Consider the following 14,775-nt stretch of genomic DNA (forward strand, 5'->3'; position numbering starts at 1 on the left):
CCATTTTTTTTGCATTGCTGGTAATCATTCAAGAATCCAAACAATAACTGGTGATAAGTGCTCAGCTATAATTACCAATACTTGAAGAACCACTATTATCACTCACCTCACTGGAATAATTTATACTTACAGTGTGTGCAATATAAGTGTGGTTAACATCACCACTTCTATTACTTAATAATGGAAAATAAATCACATTTCTTCTCTTTTTAATAAATTCTTCCATCACTGAATTAATCATTTTCAGTAGGTTGCCCTTCCTCATAAGCACTTCCTTTAACTTGAGGCACTCACTGATGATATGGAGATCATATACAGAAACCATCCTAGCCACCCTAACCAGATGCCCCTACAAAACTGCTTTCTTTTGATCCATTGTGTGGCAGCTAGAATAATGAAAAAAAAAAAAACATTTTGAATAAGTAGGTTAACTGTATAGATTAGAAACAAACCTTTTCTCCTCTTGGTCTTTTTTGATTTTAACATATAAATAAAATAAAACCTCTTGATTCACAGTATGTGTAAATTGCAAAAGACTGGTAGTAGAGTTAATATAGCTGATGAAATCATCAATTTTGTCCATGGTGTCTGGCCAAAAAATACATATATCATCTAGATAGTGGGTGCAAAGATACCAAGACATTTGATATTGACGCCCAAACAGATAATTAGATTCCTAAACCACCATAACTATGTTCACAAAAACAGGGGCACAGACCACACACATGATGACCACTAGATCTTGGCAGAAGTATTGTCTACCAAAATAAATAAAATTATTTTTTAACACAGCATCCATCAGTTGTACATAAGTATTAACTCCTACATTATCATAGTCATAGTGGACATTTAGATGATTAGAAATTTCATAAACCATTCTAACATCAAGACGGATTACTGTAAATAAATCTTTAACATCAGTTGTGAAAAAATGATGTTGCTATCATAGGTGACCCCATTACATTGGTATAAAAAGTCCAAAGAATCCTTACACAGGTAAGTCACTTTCTTAATTCTAGATTTCAATTTGATGCCCAAATATTTTGCTGGAGGGTATATTTTAGACCTCTCAGCATCTACTATAGGCGATAGAGGCAAATTAGTTAAGTCTTTTTGTATGTTTGCAACACAAAAGATGGTTGAAATATCATTTTTTAATTGTGAAAATTTGATATTCATTACAACTTATTTGTCTCAGCCTATCCATATCATAACATATCAATTTTTTGGTAAGCTACATGTACTTCATTAAGGAAGGTGTCATTGAATGCTTCATCAAACAATATAATTTACATTTTGTGTATATACTCAATTGTGTCCATCACAATGATGCCACCCCCATTATCCATTTTTTTCATTATTCTCAAATTAGGGTTCAAGAAATGTTCTCTTTGGGGAATGGTAGCACAAAAATACAGTGTGGGATAGTTGAAAACCTAAACTTGCTAATAAATGTAACTCTTAAGATACATCAAAAACTTGCAATTTAACACATTAGAAAAAGATTTAAATTTACAATAAAACCGATTTTAAGAATAAGAAATTTGGGATATTTTTGCAGTGACCCTAATGATAATGGACATCAGCTGGGTATAACAGCCCTGTGTTTCTTATGCTTAGTCAAACACTCTGTGCTGTGCTGATGAGGTCATAACAAAGCCGAAATATGCATATCAACAGCTAGTGGGGTTTCGCTTTATTGGCCTGAAATTGTCCATTAAAACGACGAAACAAGTCATGGCCATTCAGATTTGCCAATTAACTGAAACACCTGATGTTCATAAGGGTCATTTGCATATATCCCGTGTGCCTCTGATACAAGAGGTTTGGGAGGTAATTCAGTGAAAGTTCTAGCTTTGCTGAAGTTTTTCATTTTGTTTTTACTGATTGTATAATAGAACTGCAAAACAGGTATTAACATCTACAGATTTTACACTGTCTCCAGGATAATGAGATTATATTTTCCATCATTTTTGTCATTGTCTGTTCCTTAAACGTGTTTCAGAGCAGGATATCACATTCCAACTGGAATCAGAAAGAGTCATGTGCTATTTGGTATTCAGATGTTATGCTAATTAGATGCACAGACTTTTGGCTGGATGGACCTATTTTTCTAGGGCCTTTGTTCCTACTTTTAATGTCTGCAGGTTAAGAAGGCATGCACATGTAATATACTCAGGCTAGTGCTTCTCTTGTTGATTAGAACAGCATTAACCCCCAGGCCATAAAAGTGTTGCTTGTAGATCTGAGCTGCCTTCAGCATTACTGCCTTGCAGATGCCTTTACTCTATTCAAGTTAATAGCTACCAAATATTCTGTAAATTAGCACAATCCTTCAGATAACAGCTACCAGGTGCTACATGGATATACTTCATTGTCAGTCATATGCAGATGACAACATGACTTGATATTGCTGACAGGAATGTTAACTTATGATGTCTAGTGTAAGCCATTTTCATTCAGAAGAATCATACTGCATCATACTGCTAATACTAGATAGCAACCACAGCTTCTATTTTGTTTACAAGTCAAAACAAAATGTGGACTATGATTCCACTATACTCTGGAAATATGTCATCATTATGAAGTAGGTTTGCAAAGGACTACTTAAGGTGGGAGATATAAAAAGGAAAGACACATAAAAAAACTTTCAGGCTGTACAACTTTATTAATCTTTAGCAAATATTACTGAATGAAGGCATCATTTTTAAAGACAATGTTTGCAGTATGGCACAGAGAAAAGGAAAAATAGAAGCAATTTGATCATATGACTATAACACAATTATAAAGACCTTTACCAGCCACATACCAGTTTATACCATTTACTGTACTTAGATACTTTTTTGCAAGCAACATATTACAATTATCTCCATGTATGTCAAAACACCTTTCAATCCATAAAAGTAAAAGGTTGTTTTATTTTGATCACAAATGTTAAGGTAAGGCAAAGTTGTGATGCTTTTTAAGATAAAAATCCGCACACCCCATCCCCTACGTAAAGATACCTGAACACAACTCGCTAATGTAGTCCAAAACAAAGCAGGCATGCACTGCATATACAGAACTGTCATTTTTCATAAATAAAATGCAATAAGCTAAAAAGTGTTAGTTCACAAAGAAAGTTTTTCAGTGCTTTGGATTTCAAGCTATATAAATAGCTAAATATCTGTGTGACCAGTGTGTCAGAGAAAGTGATGCTCTTTTATACAATGTTTGTAAAAAAATAAATATGCATTGTTACACTAGCTGCCTCAAAAGTCTACAACATGTAAATCAGATCTACAGAGTTTCAGAATTTGTAACTATTTCAGAACGGACTGCTATATAAAAAGTACATTTCTAATAATTAATCATAAAAATAGCTCATTTCTTATTTTCTTCATTCTGAGAAGCAGCAGGATGTAAATCCACAAAATTATTGTGCAACTACAATCTACTTCTAACTACAGACAATCTGTGTCACAAATGCAACACATGTTTCTTTGCTGCCATAATCAGCACTAATTTTGTACCAGAGAAAAAAGTATTTAATGAAGTAGTTATTTATTCATGGCGTTCATAACAGGAAGGTGTTTGCTCTGTGAAGTTCACTGTGATGCAGCAAATACCTAGAATGCTGCCTTTAGCCTACTTTGAAAGTATTACCAAATATTAGGACTCAGACGGGGGAGCTAATTCTTATGTGTCCCCCAAATGAATTAAACAAACAGACAAAAGGTATTACTGACAAATAGGTTTTCTTATCATTATTTTAATTTCACTTCTGAAATCCCACTTGTGAACAGTGACTGGCATTTTCTTAAATTTTATATTGAAACCAACATGGTGACCATGTCTTATAACAGCAACATGTAAGAATAGTCTTTCATAAGTATCAGGGTACTTGTGACTGATTAGAGTTAAGCTGACTCTGAGAAGCATGGTTTCAGTCGGAGCATATATCAGAGGTACTCTCAAAAAAAGTAAATCGTGCAAAGAAAATGATTGCTGTGAGGCATGAGGAGCCTTGGAGCATATATTTAATTTAAAACGTGGGACCATATGTCTATGGTTCTATAGGGTGCCAAGTTTGATACTGACTAAAGAAGGTAATACATGCTAAAGAAAGTGGTTCTTAATGGAAACTGAAAATACACCCTCCAAAAAAATAAATAAATAAAAGAACTTCATTAAAATGTATCTAAATCAGAAAGCCACATTTAAAATATGAAAACAAACAGAATAGAATAAATGCTGACAGAATGCCAGAACTCAATTAAGTAGACAGTAAAGACATTAAAAAAGGGCTAATAATTTCCATGACTATTTTTGGGCAGCTTCTTCTGTGGAGATATTTTATATGTTTGTTGTCTGACGTACACACTAAAATCCAGACATCTAAAATATCTAGGACAGGAAGCCACGTTTCTTATTTCTGAGAAAGGCCTTAAGTGATGTATTTACATTTCTATGCAAGGCATGAATTACAACACTTGTGTAAGGCATACAAGTGTGGCTTTAACTGTACATCTTTAAAAGCAGCTATTTCTAACACCTCTGAGATCATTTAGGGACTTGATATAGTAGCCTTCCAAAAAATAACAGTAAACTTGAGCCTTTTACTTTTGACTTTTATAAGTATGTGTTACTGTGACAACATAGAACTGGCACTCATCTTCAGAGAAATCTGAGAAAATTCCAACATTGATGTAGAGCAAATTCAGTGCCACATAAATGTGTATTTTGTTTAGGTGAAAGTACGGATTTGTGGAGAAGAGAACCCCCATCAGGACTGAGCAAACTGGGATAGGAATTCTGTCACTTAAATAAACCCATTTTTCTCCTTTTACATGACTGGGACATTTCCTCCTAGATGGAAGTTGTTGAGATTGCCTTGTAACACAGAAGACAGAGAAGAAACAACTTCTCAAAAACAAACTAGCATGAACAGTGAAAGGTGGTGGTATTTTGTACAGATAACACAATTCCACAAATAAAATATGGCACCTGGTACAGTAACACTTTAAATAAAGGATTATAAATAAATTATTGCATGTGACTTCAAGGTTTTCACATTGCAGGTTAATCTACTAAACAATGTATTTTGTCTGAATGGCATAGAAGAGACCTGCAATCTTGCATTTTAATTTACATCAGTGTATTAAATAAATACAATTCAGCAAGACTTATGGGGAATTCCAAACAGAAGGGCTGTTATGACATTGAAGATGCTAGGATAGAAGTTGGGCTACATAAGTGAGTAGTAATCTGATCAGAACGCGTGCACTTAACTCTCTAAATGAGAAACACCCGTAAGTCAGCAAGGTCACAGGAATGATGTTAAAATACTACAGAAGGGGGAAATTTAGCAGTCAGGACAATGGGAAGTTGGCTGAAACAAATTTTCCTGCCAGGACATATACTACATAATATGCCAAAGTACATCATGAAGATTATAGGAAATTCTTGATAGAACCAAGATTTGATAAGGTACAACATGAAATAGACTAGAACAATGACAGTTGCTAGAAAGTTGAGAAGCGATAACAGAAACTGTCTACATTTTGACAACTGAATGTGATCAAGTTGAACCTTTGCCAATAATCTTGGCATTATCTTTGACATTTCTGATTCACTTTCAGTTCGCATTTCCATCACAACCTATCGTCTGTGGAAAAGAATCCCAACAATCTGTCAGTTAGGATGCAGACTGTGGAAAGCACATGCTCTCCAAAAGCGTGGGCCCCATGATGCCGGTGGTCATGTTAGATGGCCACAGAGCACATGTGATGTATGACTGCATCATGCCACATATGCCAGTGCTGGCCATATTCCCCAAATGTTGCAATATGCTGCAAATGGCTCCTGTTCACTGCTAGATTTTGACAAGTATATACTGCCCATAAATGGAAATCACAGTCCTTCAGTACCATGTTTCACACTTTCAGCTGCTGCCTGTTCTGTGATGCTCTAGGTACATACAGCAACAGAAATGTTCACAACAGTGTGATAACATTTATAATTTGAAGCTGTAGAAGAGCACTGATGGGTGTATTTATTATTAAAGAAAAACTGTACCAATCTCTGCAAAATGTCTGTAGCTGATACACTTACTGTACAGTAAGTGAACAGAGGAACATATTCTAACAAAGGGGTTTTAACAGAATGTAAAAATGCATTTAAAGCTTCTTTTTAGAATTACCAATCCTTTATTTCCTTAGAGTTCTTTACTGATACATCTCACTAAGCACTATTAATGTTTTAATAAATACAACTAAATAAACAAATTCTATAAGTGGGATTTAGAGTATGAATGTTACGGAAGCATATGAATTCTTTAATTATGTATTCAAGCATGATACTAGTAGGTTTCAAGCCAGATAGTAGGGCTGCAGTTGCACAGTTTCATATTTTTCTTAGGCTGTACATTGTATAATGTGGCAGACAGTAAAATAATGACATCGTCATCAAACCTACACATCACCATAAAAATGGGTGCTACCGAATCCTTAAACAGGACACGCTTTGTAAACTAATGATGAATCTATTGCATATGTCTTTGCAAAACTAAATGACTAGTGTAGCATTAGACGAAATCAGAATGAGCATGGGAATTACCACCATTATGTAAATAGTCCATTATCCATTTCAGCAATACTCACATTCTACTTCTTATATTATTTCCGAAACAAATTAGAGCTAAAAGTCGCACATAGTTCTGTTGTGTAATTCAAACAGCAGTTCCAAACTCGCAGACCTTCCAGAGGCCTGTTATAACTTTATTTTTTACTGCTTATAAACAGAACCTACTGATGTGAAAAACATGCAGATTAAACAAAGAAGCAAAGAATTTACTACTATAGAAATCCACGGCCAGTACCTGTGAGCAAATATAGTTATGCAGTCCAACTCAGATAACACATTTTACAAACGGGCTTATTAACAGACTAAAATTTCATATTTTTAGGATAATTACACCACAAATGCTATGTAGTGCTTTCATGAATGAGTTCACATTTTTATTATGTTTCAGATTTCTTATTAAGAACTGTCACCTCCCTGTACTGGAACTGTCTCATTGTGAACTAAACATACTCTTTGTAAATTAATTGTTGAACTATCACTTTAAAGTAAACATAACTGTAGTGTCTGATGCTGAGTTATGAAACAGCAAACAATCACTGCAGAGACTGAAGAAAAGGCAATTCAATACCATGTATACCACAAATCCAAAACAATTCTGTTGATAAAGTTTACGAAAACAAAATAAATGCATCAGAAATTTAAGCGCCATAAAAGAAAATGATTCTGTTTTCTGTAACACCCCTTGCTGGGCACCTGCTGGCATAGTAGCATCTGCCTTCACAAAAGCTGATGCCTCTTTATTGATTGTCATACTTTTTGCTTCACTGTTCTTCTTCTGGTTCATTTTTCTTCCCTATGGTAAAAGAAACAACTCATTAAATAAAAAATTGTTAAATTCTCCACAGGAGGCTATTTCTTTTTGCACATTAAATTTTCTACACTGATATAAAAAGCAACCAAGCACATAAAATACTGTAATAGACTTTGTTTTTGTGCCCCCAGCAAGTTCTACATTCAGTCAGTTATTAACTGTCAGTTTTCACATTCCTCAAAAACTGCCAGCAAATCTATGTTGGATCAAAGACATACATATGTGTGACCCTATACGGTGTATGTGTATACATGCATATATCTATATTTAGACACACACACACACACACACACACACACACACACACACACACACACACACACACACACACACACACACACACACACACACACACACACTCACTCACTCACATATACATACATACATAAATACACATACATTCATTCATACAAACAAATCTACATAGATTTTAAATAAACATTTAACAGTGATAACTGTTTTCAATTCTGATTCAATGAAAAATGCATAAAGTAAGGATAAAAAAATAAACATGTTCCTGCTCTTTACTAAACTTTCCTCATACAGGTCACAACAGGTTTCTCAATGTCCAGCATGAGAACTGTAGTACCTTGTTATCTAACAGGCTTTTTCTCACTCAAATACTAGGTAAGGACAAACAGGTGCATGGTTAGAAGCAAAACACTATAGTCCAGATGTCCCTATAGTGAAAAGCAGGTGTAAGACCTACAGGAAAAGGTAAATGGACAGGATACAAATTATTTTTTTGTGCAGGATATGCACAAGAGGGAGTGAAACTTTTATCATCATTTATGTTACTACTGAAGTGTATCAAACAGTGGATTAAAAGAAAAGGACCAGTTCAGAAAGACAGAGTATACACAAAGCTGTAGATGTTAAAAGTAGAAAATAACACATCTGGCCCTCATGGTCATTATCTAGTGATGAGAAATTATGAATGGACTTCCAGGTCCCAGTTCATAATTGTGAGAATATGCTACTAAAGAGGACTGGGTGGAGACAGTTATCCTTTTGTATAAGGGTGGTAGGTATCCTCATTTGAAATCGATGGAAGTATGGGGCAACTAATCTAAAATCACTGTTTGACAAACTCATACATATCCCATTGAACAATGCTGGAGTTACTAAGCCCTTGTATCCAAACAGTGCTGTAAGGGGCAGATCATAACTTCTCTGAATGGACCACCACAGTCACATATGGAAAGAAGTCAATGAGTGTCATACATCTGGATGTAAACTAGGTCTCTAACAGGTTACTGATGGCAATGAAACTAACTATCCAGAATAACAAAGAAGGTAACATGAGCTACACTATTTCAAGATTTCTGCAGACCACCATGGAATTTTGGCTACTGAGGTAAAAACATATAAGTAAATATAAGAGACTTAGCACTGTTTGATATAATTGCAATGATCTTCCATCCCTGTAAAAAGTTTTAAATGCTCGGCTCAAGCATTAAAATCCATACTAATCTCAGTTATGGCTGCTTACAGTTACAGACCTAGAATGCTGGACCCCATGTCCTTGGAATGAATGGGACAATTGCCTACCTGTAGTGCAGCCATTGGGCAAGGTCCATATAGAGGTGCCAAACAATGTGGCAATTTGAACTGCTAAATATGAAAAACACAAATTCAGATCTACAGTATTTCAAATGAGGGGGCATACATGTATGTTAGGCTTTTTCTGTGGGAAAATGAGTTTCCTTTAATTTATTAGTCTGGATGGCCAACTTTATAAAGTATATTAAAAAAAACTATATTGGTAATATAAGGTGTGCAAGATACTTGTAGGAAACTTGTGATCTTAAGTCTAAGTGATTAGAAAACATCTGACAGGGTAGAGTGAGGTCCTCTAGAGAAGGTTTTTCAGAAATCTAGCTCTCATTTGGACTTTGTAGAGTTACTGTTCATAACATATCAGGAATTTGTAGTGAAGGCAAGGGCAAAAGTGCATATACTACACTTCTTGAGCTACTAAGGAATACAATGCAGGGGATGTCCATTTATATAGATAGATATAGCTATAGCTATATATAATATATGGATTCACTTCACAATGCCGAATTTCCGAAAGATCGAATTGCATATGGCCGAGACCATATGATCGAACTTTCGGTACCTCGACATTGCAAAATAAATCCAAAAAAAAAAAAACATTCTCACCATTATTGCAGAGGGACATGCCCCCCTGCACCCCCGCTACTTAAATATTCCAACTCCCAGATAGAACTAATGTGAGGAAAAGGGAAATCTCCCATTCTGTACTGTATGCAGATCTCCGTTCACAATGTCGAGATTACGAAAGTTCCATCATATGGACTCGGCCATATGAAACTTGATCTTTCAGAAATCTGGCATTGTGAAGTGTACCCGTAAAATATATATATATATATATATATATATATATATATATATATATATATATATATATATATATATCTAAAGAGAGAGAGAGAGAAAGAAATATAGATATATAGATATAGATATTTATTGATATAGATATACAGATATAAAACCTGTGGGAGTACTGATAAGGAATTTATGAATGAATGAATGGATGTAGAGTGAGAACACCAAAATTAAGTTATCATTATATATGGATGATATTTTGATATAGCTCACAAACCCAGAGAGAGATACTGGCTCCTTATTTGAACTGCTGGCCAAGTTTGGAAGGCATTCATGTTACAGAATCAATCAGACAAAACATAAGTTATGTACTTAACATAGAAGGTTGAATCGTTATTATCCCTAGTCTGTCCACTACAGAGGATAGATACTTCCATCCTTCAGATCCAACCCAGCAATCAAACTCCACGCTAAGCACTTAAGCTTTTTTCTTACTCCCACAATGCACCCGTCCTATCTAAGTGGTCAGAATGGGTTTTCTGCCTGTAATCTAAAAATGACTTCTACGCATAAGGAACAAGGTGATTATAGAAGGACAAGCTTCAGGTTTAGTCTAGTAGATCTATCCAGCATTAGAAGAATCATGAGAATTCGGAGTGGGGCTGAAGTTGAGTTGTTAAAGAGGACAGGCTAGTGATAATGAAAATACAGTGTTTTGATAAATCCCTAATTTAACTTTTTCTAAATGAAAAATAAAATCAGTAAAATCAGTCTGCAAAACTCTTAAAGAAGTGCTATAAACAAACAACAAAAAAGTTATTACTTCAAGTAAAAAAATAATAAAAACTTGAATATTTGCATTCCTTACCTAAATACATTAACATCTACATTTTAAGCATCTTCTGAAATCTCCATTAGAGAATCTAAATTATATTCTCTTTGTTTTAAAAAGTTTAATTAACTTTATTTACAGCATACTGTAATTCCAGCAATTAGTACAATAAGCAAAAACAAATGCTAATTCCTTCATAATATATTCCCAGTCTCAGTGAACCTTATAAATGCCATGGATGTATACAACTTCACTGCCGATAATGCTCATTAAATCTTAGATAAAACTGGATGTGTCATGTTAAAATCAGTCTGTAATGTCCACTTAACATGAATACATTTTTGAAGTCTAGAGTTCTTATTTACTTGTTGCAGGTCTAAAATGTTCTGTAACATTTGTGTCAGCTCCACCATATTTGGTAGGTCCAGTTTTCCCCATTTTTGACACTCTTTCAGCTGCTGGAAAAATCAAAGCTAACAAGTTTCTCAATTCTGTAGTCAATGTATCCAGTAAAACAAAACCCAGTGGATAATCTGCATATATAAAAGTGTATTAATTCTTGGTATATATCACAAAATCCTGTCTAAATTGGCACAGCTCTAGTCATGTTCATTCAGCTCATTCCCTTGCAAGAGAGTGCCAACTTGTACTTAAGGCACCTGGAAATATATTATACAATCTAGACAGAGTATAAAAGAACTTAAAAAGCCATTGCTAGCCAAATAATATTTATTTTCTACAGTGGGTCTTATACCTGGGGGCACCCAGAATGGATCCCATGTTGTTCTCTCCAGTGATACGTGGAATTCCCTTTGCCATTTAAGTTTGTATTATTTTCTTATACATTTAGTTTTAAAATTAAAAGCATTTTACAGAAGTTACAAATGATGTTCATAGTTTAATATTCTCTTCCCTCTATTAAGTGTGACCCCACCTAACTAACTTGGGCCAGTCAAGTGAATCAATCATACATACCCTAATATCTCTTGCAGTCTGCTTCAGATGGGTGTATAGGGAGTATGCATTCTGGGGGCATTAAAACCTTGTCTTAAATGTTTCCCAGTTCATCAGTCTATCCTCTTGCATTAAATGGTCCTGGTACCATAATTTATGGCATTCCTTTAATTGCACCTTAATTTCTTGAGACCACACTCTCCAAAACTCCTTGCTTTCTACGGGTAATAGATATTTCCCCCACATCGTGGATCCTGTTTCCTGAAAAGCACATCCTATTGCTTGGATTATGCTGTAGATAATTTCTGTTTCTCAGAGCTTGTATTTTGTCTATGCTTCTGTCATACAGCATTCTCACCCCTTTAGTTCCCAGAGTATAATACTCACACAAACAGCATTTTGTACAGGGTTCATAAGGTCATACAGGATCTTTAATCTAGCTGGCAGACCATACTTCTCTAGATACTAGACCCAGCACTCCCATCCTAAATGGCATGCAAATATGGTCCATTTGAATTCACAGTTTTTCCCCCACTCAAACAAAAATACTTACTTTAGCCCTGAGGTACACCCAAAATGGCTGTGGAGGGCAGACAGTGATCTCTTGAATGGTGTACAAAATAAGAGATGGTATATACCATGATATGGCTAGAATGCACTGGGAAATATCTAATAACTGTGGCCTCCATCATTGGCAATATTAACTTTCTCTAGTATATCCTCAAACTTATCCTCCAATGTACCCTGGAAAGAACTGAAAATCTGAGTCTCAAACATGTGATCATATCCGATTGAACCAAAAAGAGGAATTCTTCTGTTTTCGACTACAAAGAGGTATAATTAATCCTGACCACCTTCATTTTGTTAACATCTACCTTATTCCTAAACACCTATCCGAAGTTCTCCATTTCCCTAAAAAATTGCCACAGATCTCTAGCCAGGTCAGAGAGAGAGAGAAATTAGAAGGACATCAGCATACAGATAAATGTTATATTGCACTCCTACCAGATGGCAACTCTGGAGGAGGGAAAGTAGTAATCTCTGTGCTAGGGGTCTATATGGAGGGCGAAGAATAAGGGACACAAAGGACACCGTTGTCTTGTAGCTCTTTTTAATTTGACTATAGCTGACAATCTTGTACCTGTCTTTATTTTAGCTGTGGACCCTTCATATAATCTAGAAAGCAATTTTAAGAATTGAGGGGAAAAGCATGCACTCAACACTTCAAGGAAAAACTTCCAACTCACATGATCAGACACGTTTTCTGCATTTAGGCTGGCCAATATTAGGCTTATAGTCATTCATATTAGCATTGTCTGCCATCAGTACTGCTTCAGTTAATTTATAAAATGTAGTTCTTTCTGGAACGAAACCAGTCAAGTCTTGAGAAATAAGGTTGGGAATGACTTTAGCCAAACTACTTGTAAGTACAGACATACAGTAAACAATTTATAATTATGGTTTAAAAATGATATAGAACTGTAGGACCCTTGATTACAATTTTTATCTAAGATTCACTGGTGATTCACCTCCCAGGACCTGATTAACCAGAGAAAGAGAGAGAGAGAGAAAGAGAGAAGGTAATTCAGGAAAATTTTACCTTTGGTCTGATATAGTATTTCTATAAGATCCCTTCATATGCTGGTGCCTTCTCCTTTTTTTCCCTGTCCAATATCCCCTGTACCTCATCTTGAGTAACTGGGGTCATTATAACTTGCATATCCCTCTCGTCTGTCTAAGGCATTTCTTTGCAGTTTTCTTCCATCTCTGGCATACAGGCTGGTGTAATACACCTTGAAAGTGTCTACAATCTCCTCTGGCTCATTAATAATTTTGTTAAATCTGGGTGTCTAATCTGGACTACTAGCCTTTCCACTTTTTGTTTGCTTGGTTTCAATGCTAAATATTTCTGATTGGTCAGGGTGGGTTCAGACTTCTGTAGTCTAAGTCCTTTGGATACCTGCATAACTTGATTCAATTAAAAAAATTCAGTCAACACTATTTTAATATTCTCCACTTTACAGTGTAAGATACAAAATACAGTACTTATTACCCCCAACACACACACACACCACACCACACCACACCACACACACACACACACACACGCACCACACCACACCACACCACACACACACACACACACACACACACACACACGTGTACGCATAAACACACACACACACACACACCCACACACACACACACACACACACGTGTACGCATAAACACACACACACACACACACACGCACGCACACACACACACACACACACACACACACACACACACACACACACACACACACACACACACACACACACATACTCTCCCTCCCTCTCTCTCATAGTGGGGAATAATAGGCCATGGTTCAATAAAATAACAGGAAATGTTACCAGGGATTGGTCCAAGTGCATTACATATTTTGCAACCAGGAATCAGTCTATCCCAAAGAAAGTCCGATACTGATACGAGTGATATGTATATGTTCAGACATTTCTCTTCATACTCTCTTATGCACATCTGCCATTCCAAACATCACCAGATGTTTATTAAATAGTTTACCCAGTAGAGGAATTGCCCTCCATCGGGGACAACCTGCATCTCCAAATGTGTGAGCGTGCTCTTTAAGTCCTCCTTCACCATACTGCTGTTCATCTTGAAAGCTAATCTAGTGTTTTATGCACCCTGCTAAAACTGATAACGTTTCCCAGAGGGAGATAAATATTAATTATTGTTATGAGCCTACTTTCAAGCACCCCTTCAATATTATATATCTTTTCTCCTGGCTTCTTTGGGACTGCAAAATACATATTGATTTGTCTCTTTGTATTATTATAACACTTCTGTCTGGGAATAGGAGGAGAACACTCCCTTACACCCTAGTTTGGTGTTCAGCATCCAACAAATGGGTTTCCTGTAATAAGACTAAGATTTTAAGTTGTTTACATAGTAGAATACTCTGGATTGCTTTTATTGTCAGTTAAAACTTTGGCATTACCGGAAAGTAATTTATAACTAATCATCTCTTAAGATGGGAGGCTTCATATTAGTTGCAGCCTCAACTTATAGTAATAGGCAGCTCCATTTTTGAATTAAGCAATATTAACTCATTATCCTGCACCAATTAGCTTCTACTTACACTGGCATAAATAAGTTTATTCATTTGGATGCATTAGTAACCATAAAAGGAGTAAAATAC

This window comes from Protopterus annectens, chromosome 1.part2, assembly GCF_019279795.1.
Source record: "Protopterus annectens isolate FY-2018-M chromosome 1.part2, PAN1.0, whole genome shotgun sequence".
Classification (NCBI taxonomy): Eukaryota; Metazoa; Chordata; order Ceratodontiformes; family Protopteridae; genus Protopterus; species Protopterus annectens.